General features: G+C 39.6%; 1 protein-coding gene across 1 annotated transcript in view; it reads right to left on the bottom strand.

The window, feature by feature from the left end:
• The window catches only part of SESN1 (sestrin 1), a 42381-nt gene extending 17897 nt beyond the window's left edge, over positions 1–24484 (bottom strand). Inside the window, exon 1 of the mRNA XM_026845136.1 lies at positions 24422–24484. The gene's annotated coding sequence lies outside the window, so the exon portion shown is untranslated. The remainder of the gene's footprint in view (positions 1–24421) is intronic.
• Between the last annotated feature and the right edge of the window lie 1507 nt (positions 24485–25991).

Raw genomic sequence — 25991 nt, forward strand, 5'->3', positions numbered from 1 at the left:
CGCCGGCTCGGCTGGGGCGCAGGGGCCCCCCCTCTCCCCGCGGTCTCCCCTGCTCCACTCCCCTCCCCGGCATAAGAGAAGCTCTTTGGTCAACACCTTTTCTTCCTCTCTCCTCTTCCTTATGCAACAGTTTCTACCTTCTCTTTAAGCAACAAAGTAATTACGGCTTTTAAACTGAGAAATCGCAGGAGGTTAGCATTTTGTAGATATTTGTGTGGCTAACTACGCTGCTGCAGAAATTTGGCCTCCTGCCTATTCCCAAGATCATAACAGTCCCGGGCAAACATATGTTTTGCAATCACATCACCAAAACACTCAGCCTTTGTTTGCAGCAGGCTGTACTTCTCCTCGACCCCAGGGCTGTAAACTCTGCCCAGATGCCTTACATCTCCCACCTCTTTTGGTTTGGGATTTCATGGCACCAATTATTTCAAGAGAAACAAGTCCCTGAGCTGGCCCACTTTTTTTTTTTTTTTTTTTTTTTTTTTTTTTTTTAATCTAAGATTTATAAAGCTAAATTCTGTTAGATCGTTTTCCTTCAAATATTTTTAATTAAAATAAAATATGACAGACCTCAAGAGGAGAACTCCTATTGCCAGTTTGATGGGAGGAAGCCAAGAGAGCTCTGAACCCCTGAACATACTCATCATGGGGAGGAAGGCTGCCTACAATTCAGGCTGCTTGTTTTGAGCCCTACCAAGCTAACAACCAAGCAGGGAAATTCCATGACACTGAACTTTACACTTCTGTTAAATGTAAAACTGAACACTAAAAAAAATGTTCACAGGCTGTTCCTGTTATGGGTGTCCGAATCTTGCAGCAAAATGCAAAAAACACTGAGGACAGTGCTGTCAGGGAAATGTGGCAACATGTCTCATGGCAGCAGTTCTGCGCATTTCCAGTGCTGAAGCTTTAAAGGCTTCCTTTCCTCTCCACTTTCCAAATACCACCACCTCTCTGAACTATGTAATTAAGTCTGGAGAGCCAAGGGATACTCTACTTCTGGAGGCTTAGCAACAGTTATAAGCTTAAATTACCCAGAGATGCCCAGGTACCACAGCTCCTTACTTGGGGCCTTGGCTTTAAGCTCTAAGTTTCTCCAGAAGAAATGAAGTGTGCTTCGTAACTACTTGTACTTCATAAAATGCTCAACAGAACCATGGAAAAAGACGACGAATGTAATACTGGCAAGGAAGGCTGCATTTTATGAGCTAATCAACTAATGAAGAACACTCTTTAATTCTCACTGGCTACTTCCTTACTTCAGGCTAAAACATAAGAGAAAGAGAAGGAATGCGATCCTCTTTCAACACAGGCAAAGAAAGTGCTTGTACTCAGAAAAACTGTTGAAAAAGAGTAATTACCTGAAAGCTGAAATGCAAGAAGATGCCTTGCCATAAGAAGTCTCCCTGGATGTCAGATGAAAGGTAAATTCCATTAATTTTTTAACACCCTTGGAAGAAAAAAAAAATTCCAAAACAAAAAAGAGGCAACACTCCCTCAGTTCCCTGAAGTGTTTTTTCCCCACTGTGGTCAATTGCCCTGCCTGGATATTTGTGAGGAAGCCTGTTGATGTTAACACTTGTTCCTATACAAAGAGCCTTGGCAGATACAGATTTTTCTCTGACATTGTCCAAGGGAAATTCTCTCTCATTAAACAACTGACTCAACTAGCAGAAGGGAGCAAATTATACCACGTTCTTCACTTTCTGTATCAGGATAGATGAAGGCAGTGACAGCATGTCAGAAAAAGCATGTACAAAGGGGAAGAGGAAGTTGCACAGCCAAAGCAAACAAGTAATAATGGTCTTAAAAGCTCTCCCATATGGCCTGAGTACACAAGTTCTGCTCAGGCCCCAGGTATATCTCTGCCTTAGCAGAATCTCATCACCCCAGTCTGCTGCAAGTGCTTTCTCCACCCCAGTCCTCACACAAGTATTTCCAAAGTGCAACTCCTACAAATTGAAGAACGCGCAAAACTGAGCCACATGCTCATCTATAAATTAGCATGCAATTGTAGACTGAAATGAATTTCATTTGGGGGCTAGTAAGACAAGCTACATCATGAGCAATTTCATGAGGGAATATGGTTTGACACCGGCACAAAGCTCATTTGGGTACTAATGAGTGCAGAACCCTGTGCAGCTGGGGAACATGGGGACAGATCTATGGTACAGTTTGCATAACTCGAGTGTTCCCCTGGGGACACACAACAGCATGTTTGACCATGTATCGATGCAAGTAAACAGAGATCCAGAGAAATGCTCATAAGGGGAAAAAAACAACAATAAATGTTTAACATGAAAATATTGATAGGTATCAAGTTTCCTTTCACACAGAAAACTCTATGATAGATAGACATGAAGTCACCTAAAGCACGGAAACACACTATTTCAGAGCAAGCACTTCCATAAAAGCTGCTTACATAAAAGGATGGCATGTAACATCTGTGCGCTCTTAAGTCATCAGAAATGCCATTTTTCCTTATTGCTACAGTAAAAGAAATGTCCTGGTGAAGCTAAAAGTAGATCAATCTGTTACAATGTCAAAAGCCTGACCCTGCAAACACATATGCCTGCACTTAGCTGCTCTAACTTGGAATAGCTCAATTTCAGTTGAATGGGGTGACTTTTTTGAGTCAAGTTCAGCACAAACAGATGACTCCAGAGAACTGGCAAACCAAGACCTTAAATTCTTTCCACAGAAAAGCTATCCAAGCAGGAGCACTTGAAATGCCTGTTACTGCAATGCCCTGGACATCAAATTAGTATCTCGGAAGATGATCAGACAATTCTTTCCCAGGCACATTTACAAGTAAAAACAGATAATTCTTTGGGGCTCTGAGCTACCTGATTTGTATTAGTTCTTAGGACTAGATTTCTCTCTTGTGGTTTCATAAGGTAGCGCCAGCTGCGGCAAGATGTAGCAAGCTTAGCAGAATGGATGTAAATACCAGCATTCGCATCCCAGTGTCTTTGAACCCCCTGAGACAGTCCACAGCCACAGAAGCCTGGTATCTCCCATCTGCAGCTACGCCAGCTGACGAGGTTATTGCACTAACCCGGGTGTCACTGCCCCCCCCCCCGGGGGGCAACGGGTCTCTCTTCTAAGACCTGCCCACCCAGCTGCTGCGAACAGCACTCTACTGCTTACAGTCAAAGTAAGCCATTGGAGGACTATTTTGGGTTGGGGAGGGGCAGACCGTTTTGGGGTTTATTGGTTGTTTTTAGCTCATTTTGACAGACAGAGGTTAGGCATTACTAGCAATGACCAGATCTCAGAGGATGTAACTCCTAGCGAATCAGGAGCAATAAAAGCATGGGGGCAAGAATCTCTTCAACCAGAACAGCTGGAGCAGCTCCACCTAATCTGGTGCCCTAATTAAGTCACCAGGTGTTTCAGCAGTGACTAAGCAGCCACACACTGGCCACTCTGCACATTTCCCTGTGGACTCCTCTCGTTCCTCGCTGTACACAGCCACAATCCTTTCCATAACAAAATTCAAATGTATCTCCTAATCTATTCCTTTATTATACATTTGTTATTTCTAAAAGTGCAAAAATTATCATCATGATAACAATATAGGAGGCACAGCACTCAACCATTCATTACAGTGATGAAAGAATTTAAATTAAATAGAACATATCATCCTAGCATGCAAGTCAAGAAAAAATGGTCAGTATTTCAAAGCATTCTTCTTGATTTAACCTTAATCTGATTTGTCAGTCTTCACAAAACTCAATCTATTATTAGAATTAGTACATAATACTAGGGAGGAGGATAAACTGTATTGTTTGTTTGTACAGACTTTGTACAAGCTAAATTCTTGCTGTATGTGTCAAAAAGGAACAGCCCTTCAGAATGGCATTGTACCCGATACCTTTCTAATAATAACAAAATCAAGTTGTTTAGGAAAATGGAGAGCTGACAATTGGCCACATCAGGAAATAAGTTTAGACCAATAATAGAAGCTTTTCTTTTGTATTCTTTAGGACTGCAAGGCTGGCTAAGACTAAGCATTTTACAGTATTCAGAGATTATACTTAATGTCTGTTCTTCGAACCTTATCCACCCTTGAAATGCTGTTTTTCTACTTCTGGTTCCTTCTTACATGCTGCTTTCTTACTGGCCACGTCTTCAGCTTTAACAGGCAAGTGACTTGCAAGTAGTCAAGAGATTGTGAGTCATTACAAATCAGGTCATTTCTAGCCCATCTCCCCAGTGAAAGACCCAGCATCTTTTTTCTCAGAGCTGCAAGAGGCTACAAGACTCAGTTGTTACACCTGAGCTGTTCTCACAGTTGACTGTAACTCACCAAGCTCCAAGAACTCCAGTAGTTTTATCTGTTCCTTGAACTATTTGGTTCATCACTCAGGACTCAAATTCCACCCCCCCCTCAAGAGTCATCCTTCTGGTAATTTCTGCCTTTAAGATTTCTACAGCTCACTCCACCTATAAACCACAAGTTGTTTCTCTCCCCAAAACTTGTGCACATTTAACATTCCTTTCTGCAGTTATTAGGTAGCAGAAGTACAAAGCTTAATTTAGGGAGCTATAAGAAGTTGAGATCTTGAGATTATTCATGCTTTGGCAAGGACACGAAAACAGACAGAGTTTCTAGGATTACTACAACTAGGTAGGTTAAAAATGCATATCTAAAATTTAGTAGATTGAAAGAATGTTTTACCAGATTATTCTTCCCCCTTTTTATGAGGGTACACAGCTCCTCCTAGGCTGATAAACAGCAGCTGAACTATAAAAGTTGTCTGTCTGGTGTGCTGTGAATGATACTGTTCTGAGGTGGCTCCGGGCACATGCACCATGCAACAACACTCTTAGTTAACAACTCCTCCCAGACCCAGCTCTCCCAAAATAAAAGCCCATGTTAACTAGTTTCAAAACTGACTATGGTAACTCACAGGTACCTTCTGATCTTTTGGTGGCTAGAAGGTATATGGAGAGGGGATCAGTTGTCAAGCTGCAGATTGCCACTCTCTGGGGAATGGAACATCTGCAGGCTGCCAGCCACTCTGCAGTCTCTCTCACTGCTAAAACATTAAGGTTAAAAAAGCCCTAGTTTAATAAAAGAATGTATTTGAGGTTCAATCAAGAACAATAAAATTTAACATAGCTCATGGCTGTCTAGAACTTATTTGGCCTAAAGAGGTCAAATTCGCTATTCCCTTCAGTTAGCAAGCTGCCAGGTCACACCAAAGCCCAAGACATTTTCCACAGCTCCTTGGAGCTGGGATCCACTTCACTATCTATTTCTCAGGCCCTCTCTTCCCAAGACAAATACTGAAAAGGGACAAATATCCTTTCTCAGTTGAGTGAAAACTGGGAACTTCCTGCAACTCCTAGTCCTCATAATTGATTCAGTTAAGAGCAATGAGACAATGCACTACCTTATGTGCTTTGCTATCCTAGAATGCTGACTGACTGTGCCTCACCACTACCGTGTAAAGATGCTGTTGGAAGGCTTGTCCCACATGGATCGAGGTTGCTTTATCACTCTGAGCAATCCGTTGCAAACAAAACCTTTTACACAAATGTGTGCCTTCAAAGCAAGGGAAGGCCAGGTGAATCATCTCTGCATTTAAGGCTTCTAGTTTTTTGAAACTGCATTTGACCTCAGAAATAGTCTTTATATGAAAAGAGCAGTGAATTGCATCTCTATTAGCTTCTGACACAAACGAGACACAGCAGCAAGCACATAGGGAAAAAATGCCTTTAGGAGTACCTGAGAGCAGGTGACCCAGAGCTGCATTGCTGTGAGGTTACAGTGAGCATGCAGGAAATGCTGTGCAAGCGTCCTGTGAAGAAGTTGCAACTAAAACCTACTTTCATACTCTGGTACATACAGACATGCAACCCAGAAGCCTTCTCCTCACCAGGTTTTTGTTATCTTTAACCTTAGGGGCTCAGGTGTATTTCTAGAAGATTGCTTGAAGCTCTGACCTGAGACTCATGGCTGATTCGATTTTGCAGGTACAACAAACAAAAAGCTTATTTCTGTAGAGTCTTCACCAAGGAATGTACTAGCAATTTATAAAATACTTTGTTAGATTTCTTTGCATCAACCCTTTATCTCATATATATCCACACTACAGCCAAAACCTGTGATTTTTTTTTCTAACTAAATTCAATGTTCTCCCCACAAAACAACAAGAAGAAAAGCATGTCATGTCATTTAAAACACTTCAAAATGACTCTCAGCTATTTTTTCTATAGCTTGATTGTTACAATGAGATAAAATCAAGTCAAATAAGACTACTAAACGAATATAGGAAGTACCCTAGAGATTCAGGAACCCTTGTATCAGTAACTGCAGTTTGGGGAACTGTTTAGTGGCTTTCTTCTTACACTTGCCACTTTCAGGCACATGCTCAGAGTGCCTCAGAGCAGCAGACAGGAAAAAAAAAAGTTCTTCTGTTTTCAGTTTTCACAGACTAGCTGTGACCCAAATAATATATGTTATTTATCTGAGTCTGGAGTTTGTGAGTTTTGGAAAACCAAAGGTTTTTTATTAGGAAAAAATCCAAATACCTATAAAGCTGTATTCCCCTTGCATTTTTTATAACAACCTATCTTGTTGCAAGTTCCTCGAAACTGAATCTCTTTTCACATTTGTTTGATATATAGAGCCAAGTACAATATTACAGGATTTATCAACTCCTTTAGAACGTTATCTTGGCAAAAAGTAAGTAACATCATCCTAGAACATTAACCCACATCACTGATTTATTAACAGCAGGTAAAGAAACAGATCATCCTCTAGGTACTATTCAACTCCGATTGTTATAAGTTAAGGAGATAATACCAGATCTGCCATTTTCATACCAAATCTGTTTCTTTTACTTTTATATTCAAAGACAAACCCAGAAGACCTCTGCTTGAGGAGACTCATGAAAACAAAAACCAGATTAATTACATATTTCTCACCATTTCTGCCAGTTATTATCAGCGTTTTGTTTAAAATCAGAGAGGATTGTATTCTTCATCTTTAAGAAGATGACATGGCCAAGACATTTTGACCCAAATCAGTTTACTGGTCTTCGCCTTTTAAACAGAAGAACTGAAAAAAGCACTGCTTTCCCGCTGTACAAATTCTGAAAGATCTGGTCTTTCTCCTACTCAGTAATCAAGACCATTTCCTACAGTAGGTTTTACTATTTTGACACTTGGATTAATATGCTGTTTCTTTCTCTTACTGTAAATTAAAAGGACACCAACACTCGCCCAAGGGGGTACAGCAAGGAGCAGAAGCCCCCTGACCCATTGGGGGCCACCCCTGCCCTGTGACTAGTAACAGCGACAGCCATCATCCACTCTGATGAGCCCCAGAGCATGCTCAGCAAGCTGCAATGCCACTACCAACATGTGCTTTAAGGACACTATGCGTGTGCCCCTGTTTAACACTGTACAATTTCTGCATCCTCATAAATCCTGGATTTTCCCAGAGCTTGGAGGGTTCCCTCAAAGCCCCTGGGGCAAGCTGGCCTGCCACCAAGCTGCCTGCTGGGCTATCTCCTTCCCCTCCTACCCCCACTGCCCTTGGTACTTTTTCACAGGTCACAAAGGTGCTGGGTCCCTGAAGAAAAACTGAAGGGAGATTTCTGCAACCCAGTGGCTTGGGATCTCAATAAAACCACAAACTTTTCTGGGCTTTACAATGCTGCTGTCTGCAATGATGATGTCCAAATTGTGGAACTGTTAATACCTTGCCCCACATACCTTCTCAAATGCTTATCTGCTAGGGGAACTAAGTCAAAACAGACTTGAAACCAATTCTAGCACTTTCTACTCAAATAAGTGTCTTTATTTTTTAAAAAAGTTAACCACGATATTGAAATGTAGCCGTAAATCCACTGTTTGTTAACAATCACAATTTAAAATCAACCACTTACTATTGTGAGAGAGAAAAGGCCACCTACCGTTGCTGGACCACCCTGATTACTTACGACACAGCATTTTAAACATGCAATACTTCAAAAGTCCTGGGAAAGGCCAGCACTGTACATGTAGCCCCCCAAATTCAAATGTGCTGAAACCACACACAAACTACAGCAGACGTGCTACAAGAAAAAACAATGCTCTCAGATTTCCATAGCAGAATCACTATTTTGCAATTAAGCTACCATTAAAGCCTGATTTATAGCAGTTTTCAAATGTAAATAAACAAAGTATAAGTTAATAGATAAAATCGCAGACATACCATGCTAAACACACACAGATTTTACTAAGATAGTATTAAAATAGAAATGATGTCCTCAAAAAAAGAGTTTTGGTGTTTACAGTTCACATTTGAGCTTATAAATCTGTTTCACTGGATACAAAGCGATAGTATTCAAACACCTCCTCATTTTGTCAGTAAAACTACAAATCAATACCTGTCCCTCTGTTTCTCACTAGTGTGACAACTGCCCTCTAACTGCTCAGCAGGGATTCCAAGTCAGCAAAACAATGCAGCAAATGAAAACTTGGGCAGAACTGGACTATACTTTCACTACTGATGGAGATGCAACAATGATCACTGAAGCCTGTAAACTACTAGCAAAACACTCTGGTTCATTTGCTGACATGCCTATTATTATTAACAACAACAAAGAGGATGATTTATCTTTATCAGGGTGTGTTTGTCATCTTCCTGAGAAGTCCTACTCTTCTGACTACCACAAAAATCATTCATTCTATTATTTTTATAAATGTAAAGATAAATTTCTTAAGAGTAACAAATTATTTATAACTTAGTATAACTTAAGAGAAATTTACATGTACCATCACACCCTTCTGAAGCTGATAGGGCTGAGGCTAAACCAAATTGGATTGTAGCCAACAAGGGTCAGAGACCAACTCCTAGAGCTGCAACAAATACGGAATGACTTGGCAAAGCACAGGTCTGAAGTTGTCAAGGATCACTGCATGATGGCTAAAACAAACAAGACTGAGATGAGTCCAGGAGAAATCATTTTGGTTAGACTTGGGGCTCACAGAGAAACCAGAGCCAGGATCTGCATTAGGATCTGAACTGGAGAAGACTGGCAGGGCAGAATTCAGGCACTGGGCTATGGAAAGAGAGAGGACTCCTCAAGATCATCCATGTAGATTTAAACTTAAGCCTTGTGGGAGTAATTTTGCTAAGGCAACGTGTTTGCATGTTGACAGCTGGCAGGTGAAGTTTAGAGCTTGCACTAACCAGGATCCAGAAAGGGAGGTTTAGCTGTGGCAAGTAAGAGGGGTCCCCAGGCCCCTCTTATTTCCAAGAAGCTGATTCTCTGCTCTGTAAGACTAAATAAAACCCTGCATCCCTAAATTCACACTGCAATATCATCTATATTCTTTCTTTCATGTGCAAGGGCCACATATTCTACAGTAAATTCATTCTCAGGGCTATAGAAGATTGATGCAGCATTACATACACAGGCAGGTGCTTTCTTAATAGCTGTCCTGCATTAGTTCTTTTGTCAAAATACAGTCAAGACACTGCTGGGAGGGAATGTTTTATACTATGGTCCCTTGAGACTTCATGTTGTTTCTGGCAGCACATTGCCCTGGCAGAGAGAAACGTTCGCACACAAGCAATCAAAATTAATCGTCCGACCACACCTAAGCTGACCTGAACAGGAAAGAAAGATAACCCCCATATAAACTTGTACAGCAAATACGTTAGGAGTGGAGACTTTGCCCTGTTTCACATGATACAGCAACTGGACAAATTCTCCTAACGGCTCTGTATCCTCCTTAAACACAGTTGCTCTGAGGGGCAGAGGGAAGAAGGTGGTTAGAGGCAAGCTGGGGAGCTGGTTATCAGGGAAAGACTCAATAAAATCCCTGGATAGGGGCTCTACATTTCTGGATGGGAATGTGGGCACAGCCCAGGTGGCCAGCATACATGATGTTAAATCAACAAGTTTTGAAAAAACCTGAAGAGTAACTACAGTACATCCAGAACACATCTAGCTCACTGGGCACTGTCTGTGACCTCCCCGGTATCACAGGTATAATAGGGCTGAAGCTGCCCGAAACACATCAGACACTCGGTGTATGCATGCAACACTCATTTTATAGACACTACGTAACCAGCTGCCAGAAGCCCCAGATGACCAAATTCCATTTTTACCTTGCCAATACAATCTTCCAGGTGGGGAGGGGAGGGAAAGGAATGTGCATGAGGAATGACTACACTATTTATGGGGTCCTAAAAACAGACTAACTCTCTGCATGAGTACTCACTGATGAAAAAAAAAAAAAAAAATCCCAACACAACTGCCTGATCTGCCTCATAACAAGACAGACATTCATGTAAAACGAAATATACATTTAGATTTTTGGCTCAATATTCTTGTTTCTGAATTGTTGCTTTACATATCAACAAACAATCCTTTGTTTTAAGAAAGCCTTACCGGCCACAAGTTTCCCAAGAGAGGGACACTACATCCTTAAGCACTGACAGGCCTGCCTGATAATAAGCAACCAGCATGTATGGGATAGATGGCACAAACCCAGGGCTGAGCATAGAGAAATCACAAGAATACTCTCCAAGAGAGAGGGTAAGCAAAGAAGGCATCTGGATACAAGAATGACAGAAAGGTGCTGGCCACAGTTATCCTACAACCCTGCTATGCTGCCTTGCATGCCAGCTTGTTGACATTTATATGTTGCTATTAAAAAGAGAGAACAACCACAAACAAGTCACTATGCAAAACTTTTTTCTAAAAGGTAAAGAACTAAGGAACACTGGACACAGAGGTATCCAAGCCAGTCTTAAAGCAATCAGCTTCACACAGAGTTACTGGCTAACAATTCTCAGTCAGCAGTAGCTGAAAACATGCTCAATGCAAAGCACCTACAGCATGGGAAGGACTGCAGCCTATTTAAAAGCCAGTAATATCATCAAGAGCCACAGTAAAAACAGAAGAACTTGGCAAGTAAATGCCTTTTCCACTCCTTTTTAGAACAAACTTTCTTGATGGAAGTTGTCTATTTTTTGCAGTTGAGTATCCTACTAAATTCTTAACTTAGCTGCTCATGGTTAAAACTTTTTTTTTTTTTTTTTTAATAAAATAGAAGAATATTATAACTGGGTTTTATGAACAGGTTTTTTTGACAACACCACTTTATAGTTTTCAAACAGTAAATGAAACCTCTAAAAGCAAATTTATTTACTGTTTTCTGTGACATCTAGCAAAGTACCAATTAAATGTTAATGGCATTTATCCTGCTATTCTGGTGACCATCAGATTTGAAGGAATACAGCTGCATCCATTTTCCCCACATTTAATACAAGTCTCCCCCTAAATATGTTTTCCTCCTCTCCTCCACAAAACTTCCACCAACTGTTGGAGAAGCTACACAACTGCATTTGACACTGATGTGAACTTCCTGATCAGACCATCTACAACCTTTAGCCCACGTTCCCAGTTGTCTCAGGGGCCAAAGGGAGCGGGCAGCTGCTAAGAAAGTTTGTAACTAACAGTACATTGTGAAACATGAAGGGAACTAGAGTCAACAAATTAGATTTGAAGATTTAAGTGAACTGCCCGGAGACACAGCACATATTTTCAGTCTGGTAACAACCTTCAACATTACATAAGTGTATTGTGTACATTACCCTGGGAAGCATACAGCTCTTGTGGTGGAAGGATGCTTAATCTTCATGGCTTGCTGCTTACAAACAACAGTTTACATCAAGGAAAGGATCCCATCTTAGATGCCCTTAAACCAACTTGAAAACTTAAAGTGGTGTTGCAATTATGTGAAAAGTTGGTGGGGAAAGACCCAGAAAGAAAGCTTCCAAGGTTCTCAGTTAATTTCCAAGTGCCACTTCTAAGAATCAGCACATCTGTTCCATACTGTGAAACTATTTTCTTTTTTCTCTGCCCAGTATTTTTGCAAACTGATTAGTACAGCCAAATGCACATAGGAGACTCAGAAGAATGCACACTGAAAGACACTTCAGAAGAACCCTGGGTCATAACCCATTTTATGTAATGGAAATCTGCTTAAATATAATCATATGTAGATACTGGAACTCTTTGCATTTAGATGATATCGACCTATGTGTGTATCCCTCAATGCACATGTACTGGTAAGGCTTGTACACCAAGACCATCCTGGTAGGAAGCACCTTCAGCAAATAGTCACAAAATTCAGAACACAAAAGCCAGTTACTGAAGAAGACACCTAAAAGATGAGAATGTATAGGGAACAGATGGGCTTTCTAGATCCAGATCAGTGCACACTCATCACAGTTCAGTCACAAACTGACTTGTCTCTTCTCAGCCTGGGCTCCCTCCTCCCTACATCATCCCTTCTTCCTTTCTCTCACTGTTACACCTTCCCCACCATTACTTCTCTACTTCAAAGAATCAGAAATTACTGTAGAATGAATATGATTTTCCTCTTCTTACTACCCTGCCTTGAATTGCTTACTATTAGCCTGGTTGTGCTGTAATTAACTGAAACGCGCTCTGGATCTGTGCAGCAGCCCTGCCTGCTTGCCTGACTCTGGACCCTACTACTATGAGCACCGGTGATTACTTAGTGGTGCCATGTGCAGAACAGAGAATGTTCTCCCTTCAGAGCATGTGCTAGTTCCAGCAAGCACAGATATGAAAAGTCACTATGACCTGGATCACACAAAACTGGGTAATACAGACAGAAATCAGGATAACATTTTTCTACTGTTTCATTGTTTTCAGTTTCTCTTGCCCCCACTGCTTCCTGAACTAGGACAGCTCAGCTCTTCCACGACATGAGAACTACAACTGTAAAGGGGGTTTAGAGTGATGTACTAAAGCTTCAGGACAATGCCTTGCAAGCAAAGCAGGCTCCCAGAACTCCTCTAAACCCTCACCTACAAAGACTTTCTTTCAAGGTATGCAAGAGTGATCTCTGCTCTGCTACAGGTTGCTGCTATTTCCAGAAGACCTCTAGCTCTGCAAGAGCTTTGGTGATGGCTCATTATCAAAGCCACTTGCAGACTGAAAATGTCTGAACCACCCCAGGAAAAACAGTCTGGCAGACTGAGTTTGTTGTTATGAACCTGAAACTTGCAAAACTTCACTAAATGCAGGCTGAGTTTCAGTTAGTATCACACCACAACATTGTCAAAAACTCTCCCCATACATCATATAGAAGAAAATAGAAGAAAACACTCCTTCTCAGTGCCTGACAGCTGGATTCACTGGTCATTAAGGATAGGGGAAAGTAAAAAGCCAGTTTCTGAAAATGAAGGATGGCAAACCAGAGACTTAGGTGGGGAGAGTAAAAGCAAGCATCTGAGGCCAAGGACTCCTTAGGGCAAAGCATCCCTCTACTTGTCTGGCTTGAGGACAGCCCCCCTTAGTATACCTGGGACTCGCCCAGGTCAGCAGCTTTATAAACTGCTGTGTAGTACAACAGCAATGAGTGGAAACCACACGTCTCAGACTAAAGCAGTTTTCAGGGGGTGAGGTTTGGTATGCGATTCAACTTCATTGAAGTTTCAAACAGTGAAAGTTTAAGGTAGGACAGGCACTTCACAGCAAACATGGGTTGACCCAAGCCTGTGACCAAACTTCAACTAAATCCTTCCCAAGGGTCTGAGAGCTTTGTTGTATAACCTCTGCAGATGGGTTCAGTTCTTAGAATTGATCTTCCGAGTTTTATTATTAAGCAGAACTGCTAGCAAACAAACACACAAATGAAATGTGAAAATAAAATGGTAGCCTATCTATTCCTTCCACTGCAGCTACTGTATTTGTTTACTCTTTGGAAAAACACTTACTCAAGCTTAGGACAGTTCCAGATGGTTATGTCAGTGGTTCATACAGCAGCTGGAAGTTCATACAGGTTACAGATGAAAACTAGTCTTCAGTGCAACTCAATGGACTTGATTACAATTTCCTTCTAAAATCAGCAGTATTATTTAGAGACAACCTTATGTTATTAAATCTATAGCATCTTAGAAAGAAAATCCAGATGCCTGCCTTTATTTCTCATCTTCAGAACAAATACAATAAATCACATTTACACAGAGTATCTATCAAGACAAGATTTTCAGAGACATGGAACTATCGTTGACTTTGCAATTAACACTACAGGCCAGCAACAAAAGATGTAGGAGCACCTGTTAACACAATTTAACAAAAACAGTTAAGTCCCAAAGTAAAGAGGGACTCAAAGCCTTTCAGTAGGCAAGAAACAGTGGACAACTGGCAACACTAAGATTTAATGAATACAGCAGCATTCAGTAGTAATTTGAAAATGGTCTGCTTGAGTAAGGCTGAATTATTAAAGAAAAAGAATCTCCATTTATAAACAGTGTTGATGGGATTTTAAACAGCCTGTGTAGAAAGGATTAAAAGTCAATTGAAAAGTCTGTACAGATAAGAAAGCAAAAAGAAACTGTGCCCTTGAATTCTGCACATACTGTTTAACCTTATCTCTGTTTCAGCCTCCTGGCACACAGCAGGGGTAAAACAGGCTGCCTTATACAGAGCCCACCTCACCAGCTATGTATTAGGGCTATTTAATGCTTGTACAGTGCTTTGAGCTGTACTGTCCCTTCACTCCCCCCTCTCCCTCAAAGCTGTATACTAAAAATCATCATTTATCATCCCCACCAAGGTACAGTTAGCAAATACCAGAGATGTAAATTGCAAGAGTCTGTCCAGACATGCTATAATGATTAGGTGTTTTCCCTCCTTTATGTAACTGATGGTCTTGCTATTCTCTGTTAGACTTTTATAACTGTACACCTTCAATATAACTACTGTAAATATTGACAATGGGGAAGAGAGCAGGGATTTCTGGGAGGAGGAGGAGGAGGAATGGGTAGGAGATGAGAACTAGGCTTTAAGGTTTTTTTTCCTCTTGCCTCCAAACTATCCTGTAACATTCTGCTTTACACAAAAGTTATTATGGCTTTTAATTTATGCATCACTTCTTAGAATAAGATGGCAGACAGGAACACATAACTAGCTCTTTTAATTCATAATCCCTTCCCTATCCTTTCTCATCTTCTCATCCAAAATCCAGCCTATTCTGGTAACCTAAGTTGCCTATTTCTGCTGTGCCTTCTATAAGACGGCCAAAGCTACATAGCATTCAAGGTGAAAATGTACAATACCATGTCTTGTCTGGTTTCCCTAGCCTGCAACATAGCCTAACATTTGATTTGCTTCCTTTGGTCTCTTCTAGGACACAATAACAGCTTTATGAAAAAGCTCTGTAAGAATCTGGGCCATTGATTTGAACAAGGACTATTTAGCCATGACACACAGCAACAAAGAGAACTGCTAACAAGCCAGCTCTGGAAGCAGTACTGCTGTTTCAGCGCAGGGCTCTTAGCAGCACAGTGCTAGGCAGCTTCTAAGGGACATGAGGTGCAGTCCTTCACCGCACTGTACCAGCCTGTCAGAGCTAGTTCAGGTGTGTCCAACACAGCACCACAAAACATGTTGTAAACATACTTCGATTACTTATCTGGGATATTTGTTAGCCTACATTTTTTCCAAGGGATCACACAAACCATTACATAAACATAACCAGAATATTACTTGCAGAAAGGGACAGCTATTCCACTGGGAAGTGGAGTTATACTTAAGAAACAAACAAACAAGCCACATATATTTGGAAGTACGTTGCCTCCATGCAAATTTAGGGTAGAAGTGAAGAACATCAATATACAATAGCCCCAGGGAGATTCAAATAGCTAATCAGCTAACTTGCTGTATTTGTATAAACCACAGAAAACACATTCTGTAGGAAATATAGTTTTCTAACTCTTAGGGCTGCAAAGTTAATTGTTTAAATGCAGTTTTACTGTAAGCCAACACAACCCCATTTCCACTAGTCTGCTAGAGCATGAAACTACCATGATAACAGCAATCTTGTCACTCTCCCTTACCTCCACATAGGTGAGGAATCTAAAGCCCTAATACAAATATTATTTGATGAACACCTCCTTCAATAGATTTCATCATACAGTTGTTATCTGGTTACTGTATACTCTCTGTATGCATGAGTATTATTCCTTGCATTTTGTAAGTATGGTCTTATGTCCTGCAGAGTAAGAAGGATATTGTCATTCAAAACATGTTTGTCACTATTCATTTTGCAGCAATGTGTTCATGGTCCAGTCCTTACTCTGGATGACATACTCAAGGAATCCACATCAAGGAGATGGAAATAAACATAGCAAAAACAATCCCTCCTTAAAACTCGTTACTCTTTGATGCAGTTCCTACTACTGAGAAAAGAAGGGTTTCTTGGTACTTACTTCTGTTTGGGCAGCAAAGTCAGTACAGATAAGATGGCTGGGTGTTCCTATTTATTAGTGCCCCTACCTGTTCATATGACAGCAAAAAGGACTGGATTGCCATTCTATAAGGGCTATGAAAGATGAGGTGAACCTTAAAAACTGAAAAAACACCTTGCATCTGAACGTACTCAGGCAGCTGCCTCACTGAAGCTCCTTAAGAGTATTAGTCACAGGTCCCCTGCTTCAGTGCACGTAGTTAGAGGATTATGATCTAAAAAAGTGCAGTTTGGCTCCCTCACTGTAACCTCATGATGTTATTTGGGCATTTATGAATAGCCAGATCTCCATGCAGCAGAGCTGCTAATAGCATGGCATGTACCAATCACACTGCAAAGCAAGTGATCTCACCAAGGCAGCTTGTGTAAACACAGCAAAGCCACACAAATACAACAAGCTCCTGAAAGTACTTAAAGTTATCCTATGAAGAATATTCACTGTGTTGCCTGGAAACATATAAATAGGGCTTTTGGGGGTTTTCTCCCCCTTCTGTCCCCCCAGTTTTCCATAAAGAATATTTATGGAAAAATGAGAATTCCTTCAAAGAAGGGGTTTGCTATTGTGATAATTTAGCATACCATATTCTGAAGAATAACTTTTCTAAACAGTAATTCCAAACATTGCAGTATTCCATTCTGAATACCTGTTTTCATTAGGAAGTATTTTGCTGTTATAGGCAAGAACTGACAGCACTTCAAAGTGCCCTATTTGAACAAATGCACGCTGCTGAAACAGGACAGATTCACCCCCTGAATGCATTTTGCAGAAGTACTATTTAAAGCTCCCTGGACAGGACAGTGAAACTGAGTTTAAATTCTGAAAGAAAAAAACCAAACCAACCCTTGGAATATTTGTGTACCTTCTTCCTTAAACCAATAGATGTTACTTACTTCTTGGCAAACTGACAGAAAAATTGTCTGGTTATACAGAAGGTCTACCAGAAAGTCACTAAAACCCAAGAATGAGTAGATCCAACTGTCTAGTGGTTTCAAAGATTAACGGCTAAACCCCAGTTCTGCCCAAATTAGAAGAGGTTAAATGCTATTTGCCTGCATTTAGTCTCCCCCATACTATGTCTTCCATTAATAATACTTAGAGCAGAAAACTATTTCACATGGAGCAGTGTTATAGAACAGAAATCCCACAGGAGTAAACATGATCACTGACTATGAGATTTCTGGTTTGCAAAATATTTACTAAAGAATCCTGTAAGAAAATACAGTTTATTTTTAAATAATATATTTCATCAGATCAACTAATGCAGCTGGAAAACTACAGGGGGCAAGCTCTACTTCAGATCAGGCTTGAAAGCTTACTACTTTTATCAGTCGTATGAGTTTGTCCAAGAAAAGGTACTACCTCTCCCTACAAGTCTGATTTGCTGTTATCACAGCTACAGCACTATTTTTATTCAAAAAAGAAAGAACAAGCTTAGAACATTTGCTAAAAGTTTTTCGTTGTTTTTTCTCCCCATCGAAATAATAATTAATTCTTTTCTTAAAGGCTCCACTGCTACAAATACCAGAGCAGGACAAGAAATACTGGCCAGACAACTTATTTTATAGATACATACTCTGGATTAAGTGGGATTTCAGAGAAAAACTCTGTGCTAGCAAAGAGATAAAGAGGTTTAGCCAACAGCTTTGCTATTTTTGAGGTAACTTTGTGAAGTGAGCAGCTGTTTAGTTTCAATATACAGTTACTGAACTCTGCCTGGCTTACCTGGTGGGTACAGAAAGTCTAATGGAAAGTGACAGAAAATTATTATATATTCTTTAGTGATTTAAATCTCCATGACCACTAAGAGAAATAAATCTGAAAGAAATCTGGAGAGTACACCATGCAGAATACTTTGTAATTTCCTTGTGACTGTTTCCTAAATTATCCCAGATGTAGAAAAAGGACAGATGGGACCCTTGAAAGCGTATTCAAGACTAACCTCCTGCTTCAGCAGAATCACCTACAGCTTTGTCATCCTGACAGATGTTTGCCCAACCTGTTCAAAGGCCTCTAATGACAGACATGGCATGACTCCCAAGGTCAAGAGTGCTCAAGTATCCTTATTAAGATCAAATTTTATCTGGTACCATTATCGGAATTAATCTGTGAACACAGAATGACTCTTCGGTGTTATACAAAAAATCCTGTATTTTTCTAACTGCTGAAGAATTTAACACATCATCAGTTCTCACAGAATATATTGCTAAGAAAGACTTTTAATATGCTGTTGCTGTGTACAACTATTTTTTCATCCAAATATAAAGTGAAATAAACACAAGACTAGAAGCAAATGGCATCAAATATAAGGCATGGCAGAGTACAGCTGACAGCAGGTATTTCAACTTAAGTGTGGCTCAAAGCATTATTGTTTTCAATTCTTTTATGGTCACAGTGGATTTGTGACTGAGATGCAGGGGGACAAGGACAAAGAAAAGGGTGATTTAAAATTTCTAAAGAACAATTGCTTCAGAACAGGGGAAAGAAGCTACTAGGAAAAGCAGCAGCACACAATCTTACTGCTCCTGAGAACAATGCTTTGTAGAGGTTAAAGGGGAGAAAGAAAAAATAGAAAAATAAATTAAGAGCAGCGTGCTCTTCCTACTCCCTAATAAAAACAGTCGCAGTACACCACTGGGAAGGGTGCTTCAAAAAGGCTTAGATGCTCTCTCTATTCATTCCCACTTTAGCACCAGCTCTTGCTAATTTTTGAACCTTTCTTGTTGTTCTTCAGCGGCTTCACTATCAGTTACTCTAACAGGGAGAGAGGTTACTTCTTCAGAGACAGATAGGTAATAGCCTGGGACAGCAAGTTAAGTACTTCAACTTTGCCTCAGAAGATGGGGACAAAATGTTCTTGTTCTGTGAAACCCTCTGTTACCAAAGAAGAAAACAACTAATGGCTAATGTACTGCTGATAACTACTGCTGTTGTGAGTACTCTTGCGAGGGAGGAATTACACTCCCCTCACCCTGGCATAACTGGAGGCAGAAAGTCTTCTCCAAGTAATTTTTCTGGATGTCCAGTTCTAGCTGATCCAGCAAATCCACAGGTTATCCACTGGAGAATAAGCTCCTAACACTTCATATCTTATTAACCATTCTCAAGCCAGAGACTAGACCTTTCCATACTGAAGAGCAGAAGAAAGAAGAATACAGCATGAGGTCCATTCTTAACAGTAGCTGAAGTTCTAAGGAATTTTTCACCTATGATCTCTTCCATTGTTTCTTTTGCTGGCAATTTGCTACAGTTATATTCCTATTCGCTGCTCACATGAACTCTGCAAACAGAAAGCAATCCTGTCATACATCCTGGAAGGTACATATTCCCCCCCCCCCTTAATTGACAGACAGTGCTGCCTTAAAAAGAGACCACTCGGGCACAGTCCGATCTAAAGGAAAATAAGAGATGCACACCAAGTTCCCAGAAAGGCCACTAGCTTGCTTTCCTGCAGTTTGTTTCAACATGTGGCTCTACAGAACATTGAGCTGTGACACTAATGAAAGACCTTTTTAAATGTCCTGTGCTAAGTTCAATTTGTTTTAACTGTTACCTCCAGTCTATTCCAAGGAAGGAATACAGACTGGCAGAAAACCGACACATACCACAGTGTGTACGCACATTTACATGGATATTCCAAAATTCCATGGCTGCCTTAGGAAATCAAGTAGAATGACATTTAGTATGTCCAGCCATAGAACAGCTACACCCAGCAATCTCTCCACCTACCTATGGCAGCTCAAGGACACTGTTGGTTGCTTGCCTTTGAATGTACGTGGCAACAAAAATCAATCCCATACCAAAAAAAGGATGAAACAATGCTGAGTGCAGCTCTGACAGACAGTGGTGTAGCTGAGATGAGTACCTTTCCCCCCACTGGAGCCTCAGACTAATTTGTGAACATTTGTGCCAGAGAGAGGATGTTTGTATGATGGCACAATAAAGATGAGGAAAAGAAGATTGTTGGAAAACTAGAGATCTCTTAACACCCAATGTTACTAGTCCTTTCCTCTCATCCTAGGACTCCCTGCCTTCTTTTAAGAACTCCTTAAATAAAAACATTCTACCTGTGCTGCTGTAGTCATAAGCTCTATTTTCTACCTTTATATGTCAATCAGTGCTAGGTTTTCTTCTGTTAAACTGGCTGCTCATTCATCATTATGGCTCAGTTTGAGGCAATGATCAGGCACTTTGATCTACACAGAATAATTACCCATGCAAAGTCTTAGAGACACTTTTTTTTTCTTCCACCTACTTACAAACTTATAATCTCACTGGAGGCCACCAGAAAGAAAACACCATGCTAGAGTAGTTACCACAGTGGGAACCCAGTCAATGGCTGCAACTTCTAGGAGCTGCTGTAACATAACAGCAATAAATGAACACCTGGGAAAAAAGACTGAAACCTGTTGTTTGTTAAACTATAATATGAATTAGTATACTGATCCATGAAGGAATAAAGCCTAAATATGTAATCAAATTCAATGTGAAATCTCACTCTATAAATATCTGATAGAGATTTATTATTATCCTCTTCAAATATATTGCTCTTATTTATCCAAGCACTGCACTTATCTGAAATGGAAAGCTTACTTTATCAAGAGAGGCAAGAGTTTTTCCACAGTTTATGTCTGAAAGTTATTTTAAATCTGATTTTAAAAGTAGTTTTCTTTAAGCAGCATTATTTGGTTGCCCTTGCACTATATCTCAGTGATTCTGTATGAAATATACTTAGCCCATAAACAAAAGCTTTTTAGAGTGTCATACAGCTAGGCTTGCAAATTCATCCAGGTCCAAAAGTCTAAAGTGCACATCTACTGAGTACAGTACTACACTTACTGTGCCAGTGAAAGGTATCTGAATGCAAGCCAGCTTCAGAGCAGAAACTGTATAACCGTGACACCGTTTTCATCATTTCAGAGCTAATAAACCCTGCCTCTTAATATGACAAACAGGTCTACACCTCCTGGAAGACACACAACCATAATGAATGACAAGTTAGATTCCAGATACATATTTGCAATATCACTCTGGTCAGATCATTAACAACCATCCAAAACTGAAAATAGTATCAGATTTCAAGCAGCTAAAACGGCTTTGCTGATGCTGCTCAATCCTGGAGAACCACAGGGTTCATTCTTACTCTACTAGAGAGTTCACTCAACTAACAGGAGTCAAAAGCAGGGAACATTCATGCAAGTTGCTGTGCTCAGCAGATAACTATATTGTGAGAGGAGACAAGATCTGTTGAGAAAGCAGTCTTTTTACAGCCTTAGCTATATGCAGTATTTGTAGTTAAACTGCTACCGACTATTTAAAATGGCTTTGGTTAAACTGTCACAAGCTATGTGTGTACCTTTTTAACCACTGTTTACAAATGGCTTAAACAAGAAAGAGATAAAACCAAATCAATAAGAAGCTTTTATAAGCCAGTGTACATTTATTTACATCAGGACTCAAAACAGCTTATATTTTACTGATGATCTGGGTTATATATGGAACAGCACTTGCAAAACAGACTACTGACAAAACTATGTAAATGTATGCTGCTGTTCCTGCAGTATTGTCAAGTCAACTTGGGAACAGCTACTGCTGTGGTTTCCTTGTGAAAGTGTAAGCACTTTAAGATCTAGTAAGAGACACTGTAGGAGTATATTATAATAAAGACAGAAATTCAGTTTCAATTCTTCATCCTCATAAATTCACTAGGGCAACAAAAGCTCTGTGTGACATACATTCAAGTAATTCTAGGCTTTAAACATGAAAACTGAAAGTCTGAAGCTTAAGTATTTAAACCTGACACTGCCTATCAATACTGGATGAGCCAAGCAAGATTCCAAATTTTGGCCCTTTTCAGCTTCAGATAAGGTATTTATGAAGCCCTTACCTTCCAAAATAGCAAATTTAAATATGCATAATCTAAATATCTTTATGTTGATTACTCGTAATTGAGAATTAGCGTACAGTTCTCTAACCATGTGCAAAAAATTCTGCTGGATTACTGATGGTAATTTATTGTTGAAATGCTGATTTCATACAAAGAGTGTGAATGGGGGAGGACAGAAAAGAAACTCAAGAACTCACTCAGCCACTGCCTGGGCACCACAAAGTTTATATGGTGAAGAAACACCCTTTACCTTATCTTTCAAATACGGTGATACATCCTCTAAAACAAAAAAAACAAACTACCTGAACTGTAATAATACGGTTTCAGAGATGCATAAGCAAAGCATGAAGTTAAAATGGCTCTCTGCTGTATGTCTTCAGGTACAATGAGGAAGTTCTGGAATTGACAAATAAACCTCAAAACCAAAAGAAACTCACTATATAGCCTGTGTGATAACAGCTCAAAGTTATACAATAAATTTTGGTATATTCTCTAATTTTGAAATGCTATAATAAGCACTTGTATGATATGAATACTTTAATGATTCTAATTTTTCAAAACACAAATTGGCTAACAGACATCGGTTTCATTACTCCAAAAACATACGCTGCATTGCTCAGTGAGCCTAACACAGTAGTTTAAATAGATCTGCAATCATCTCTAATTAGTTGAAAAAGCCCATGTGATATGCTCTTTCCCCTTCAAAAAAAATGGGAGACCTAAAGGAAGTTTTATTTGCTAAGCTTGGAAATTCAGGTCTTGTTTACCTGAGCCACTAAAGAACTAGTACAGCTACACTACAATTTTAAGCAAGTAAAACTCTGGTCATAAATTACAGTGTGTATAGTCAAGCCTGGCATGACTCATTCATTTTGCAACTGTGCTTAAATATCTAAAAGGTCCTGCCAATCAGTCTGTTTCCAGGAATACCATCTTTTCTGCACACCTACCTAACGGTTTACAAGTAGAATTTCAGGTTTTTGTTTCTGACAAGGAAAGACCAAGTTCTAGCATAGGTCTTGCCTCCCAAGACCAGGTCCATCCAGCTGTGACAAGTCATAAAAGCACAAGTGTGTCTAGTTTAAGTGGCAGCCTTGCTGACAAGGCACTTCCCTCCAGACTCTTTGGTCCTCTGGTCCAGTCTTAAACCACATGACTTGACTTGCTAGAGAATACTCCTTATCTGGGAAAGCACAAGGAGAAACTTGCAATAAAGAATGGATACAAAAGGATTTCATTCTGGTGAAAAGGCCATTTACAGAAAATGAAGGAGGAAAGAATCATTGGTAGGCTGCACTCATCTTCCGTTAAGACTTCTTTTTTCCACTTTATTTAATAAATAGAAATATTACAAAATTAGAGGCCAAATATATGGTTATATCTGAAAAAAATTAAATGTGTTTACAGTTTTATTGAGAGTTTAAATTAACATGATGCAATCATTCTTTTATAAGGGAACTTTTATACTCACTTTGAGCAGGATGTTTCTCTTTTCATTTTCAACTTAATCAGACAAAAATTGTCAAGGTCTATTACCAAGAAAATTTAGCTGTTTTTCAAATTCTGGAACAAAGACACACCTTTTCAAATATGACTGCATAAACCAAAAAATCTAAATCTTTAAAGATCTTGAAAGATTCCTATAAATCATCTTATTGTAAATTACTGGGACTTTGGTAAACAATTCACAGCTATTTGATAAACATAGGGACTACTGCACTGTTTAAATGTTATTCATAAATTGAGAAGACTTTCTTCCATAAAAATAGAAAAAAAGCTTGTATTTCAGAGATCTGGATTTAAACTTTTTGTGCTCCACCTAATATTATGTGAATGTGTGTACACAATATGGATTTTTTAAATAAAAGCATTTTCCTGACAAGGAAACTGGTCTCAGCTACAAAAGCCATAGCTGACTTCCTGCTCTTTCATTAGACCTAAATAAGAAGTCAAGGCAAATAAAAAAGAGTGCACATTGCTACTTCTCCAGGAAATCGTTGGTACAAGCCATCTAACATTCAGTTTAAGAGTTCAAGTATCAAAGCTAAGCTAAACTGATATATTAATAAAAATCCTTGTCTGGATCTTCTGTCCATATTCCAATTAGAAATAATATAACTTGAATTATTTGGTACAGCTGCTATTTCCACTAACAAACACAATTAGGACCTAACAACATGTTGTGACATAGGCAACACACAGACATATGGTTGTATCATGGAACACACACTTACATAGCCCTGAAAGGTGAAAAGACTGCCAAAAACTCAGAAATTCAGAAGGTCCAGTATTTCAGCATCTATTGTCCTCCTAACCTGGAATTAAAAGCAAAATTTTTGAAATTCGGAGATGAGATAATAAGCTGAATAGAAAATAACAAAAAGGTAACATTACTTATACAAAACCATCTAAATTTCCTTTTTTAACCCTCAGAGCTCACTATTAACACAAATTGTCAGACTAGAAGACAGAAAGGCAGGCTAGAGAGGGTTTAAGTTATTTTTTTACATTGGCTGGGTTTCTCTAACCTCACCTGAAATATATAAAGAACAGACTGAACTGGCTAGTGTTATTTTCAAGAACTTATGGAGGATGGGTAAAGCATCAAAAACCAAAGAAACAAAAAACACCGTGCTTTTACTTAAAGAAGGAAATAAAAAAGGAACCAGTTCAGCCATCTGAATTTCAATTCCTGAAAAAAATGGAACAGAACAAAAACAACAAACAAAATTTCAGCAAAACAGTTTGTAAGTGCCTAGACAATAATATGTGACAGAGGAAAAGCCAAAAATCAGTTTGACATGCATGACAAGGACAGATCCTCCACAAATCTTTCTAACTTGCCTTCCACAACAGCATAGTAGGGTTGAAGAAGGGAAGATGCTAGTACATGTTACAGTTATGACTTCAAGCTAAGGAAACTTTTTCTTGATGAGATTACAGCAATATGAACACAAAACGGTCATGCTGAAAGAGAAACCATCAATGCCTCACTGGCAGCATGAAAAGACATGGCATGTGGGATTTCAGAGAAAATCCCCCCCAAATATGATTCTACTCAAATGGCAACCTGAACTATGGAATTGCGAGAATGTTTACATTAACAAACCAGTAACAGAAAGCTTGTAAGGACTGTGGGAACCTAAGGACAAACTTGAACTTCTAAAGGCTCTTGACAAACTGGAGAAATGTTCTGGAATCACCTAAAAAAAGGAATACAATTCTTAGGAAAGAGATTTAAATTATTACCCTCTGATAGAAATCATCAACTATACAAAGACAGGAAAGGGAAACGAGATGCTAGAGACACTCTGTTTCAAAAGAGTTAAGGTTATAAAGGATTATAGCATCATGAGGTCAACATGAAAAAAACATACACAGTAATTTAGCTTGACAGACAGAGGAAGACAGAGGAAGCAAACCTCTCTGTTCTACTCAGCAGGAATACCCCGTCGTTTTGGTCAACGCATATCAAAGATGGGAACTGAATGGTCTCCTCTGTATTCTCACCAACAAAAGTGATCAGATGCCTAGAAAAGATGACTGAGAAAGAAAGACTGGGAACAGGGAGTAAAGCCAAAACACCACAAAGACATTTGACCTAAGGAGGAGACTGAGAAGAGAAAGGAGATTCTGTTGAGCTTAGACTGCTGGTAGTCTTTAAAACGGGCAAATAAACTTCTCGTGCACAGCCTAGATACAATAATTGGTTCTTTCCTGGGGCATCTTGATAGATCTAACAGATCTCTTCAGGTCCTTCCCTATTCTGTGGTTCTATGAAAACACATTTCAATACAGCTAGTT

The sequence above is a fragment of the Athene cunicularia genome, assembly GCF_003259725.1.
Source record: "Athene cunicularia isolate RWA chromosome 3 unlocalized genomic scaffold, athCun1 chr3_part1, whole genome shotgun sequence".
NCBI lineage: Eukaryota > Metazoa > Chordata > Aves > Strigiformes > Strigidae > Athene > Athene cunicularia.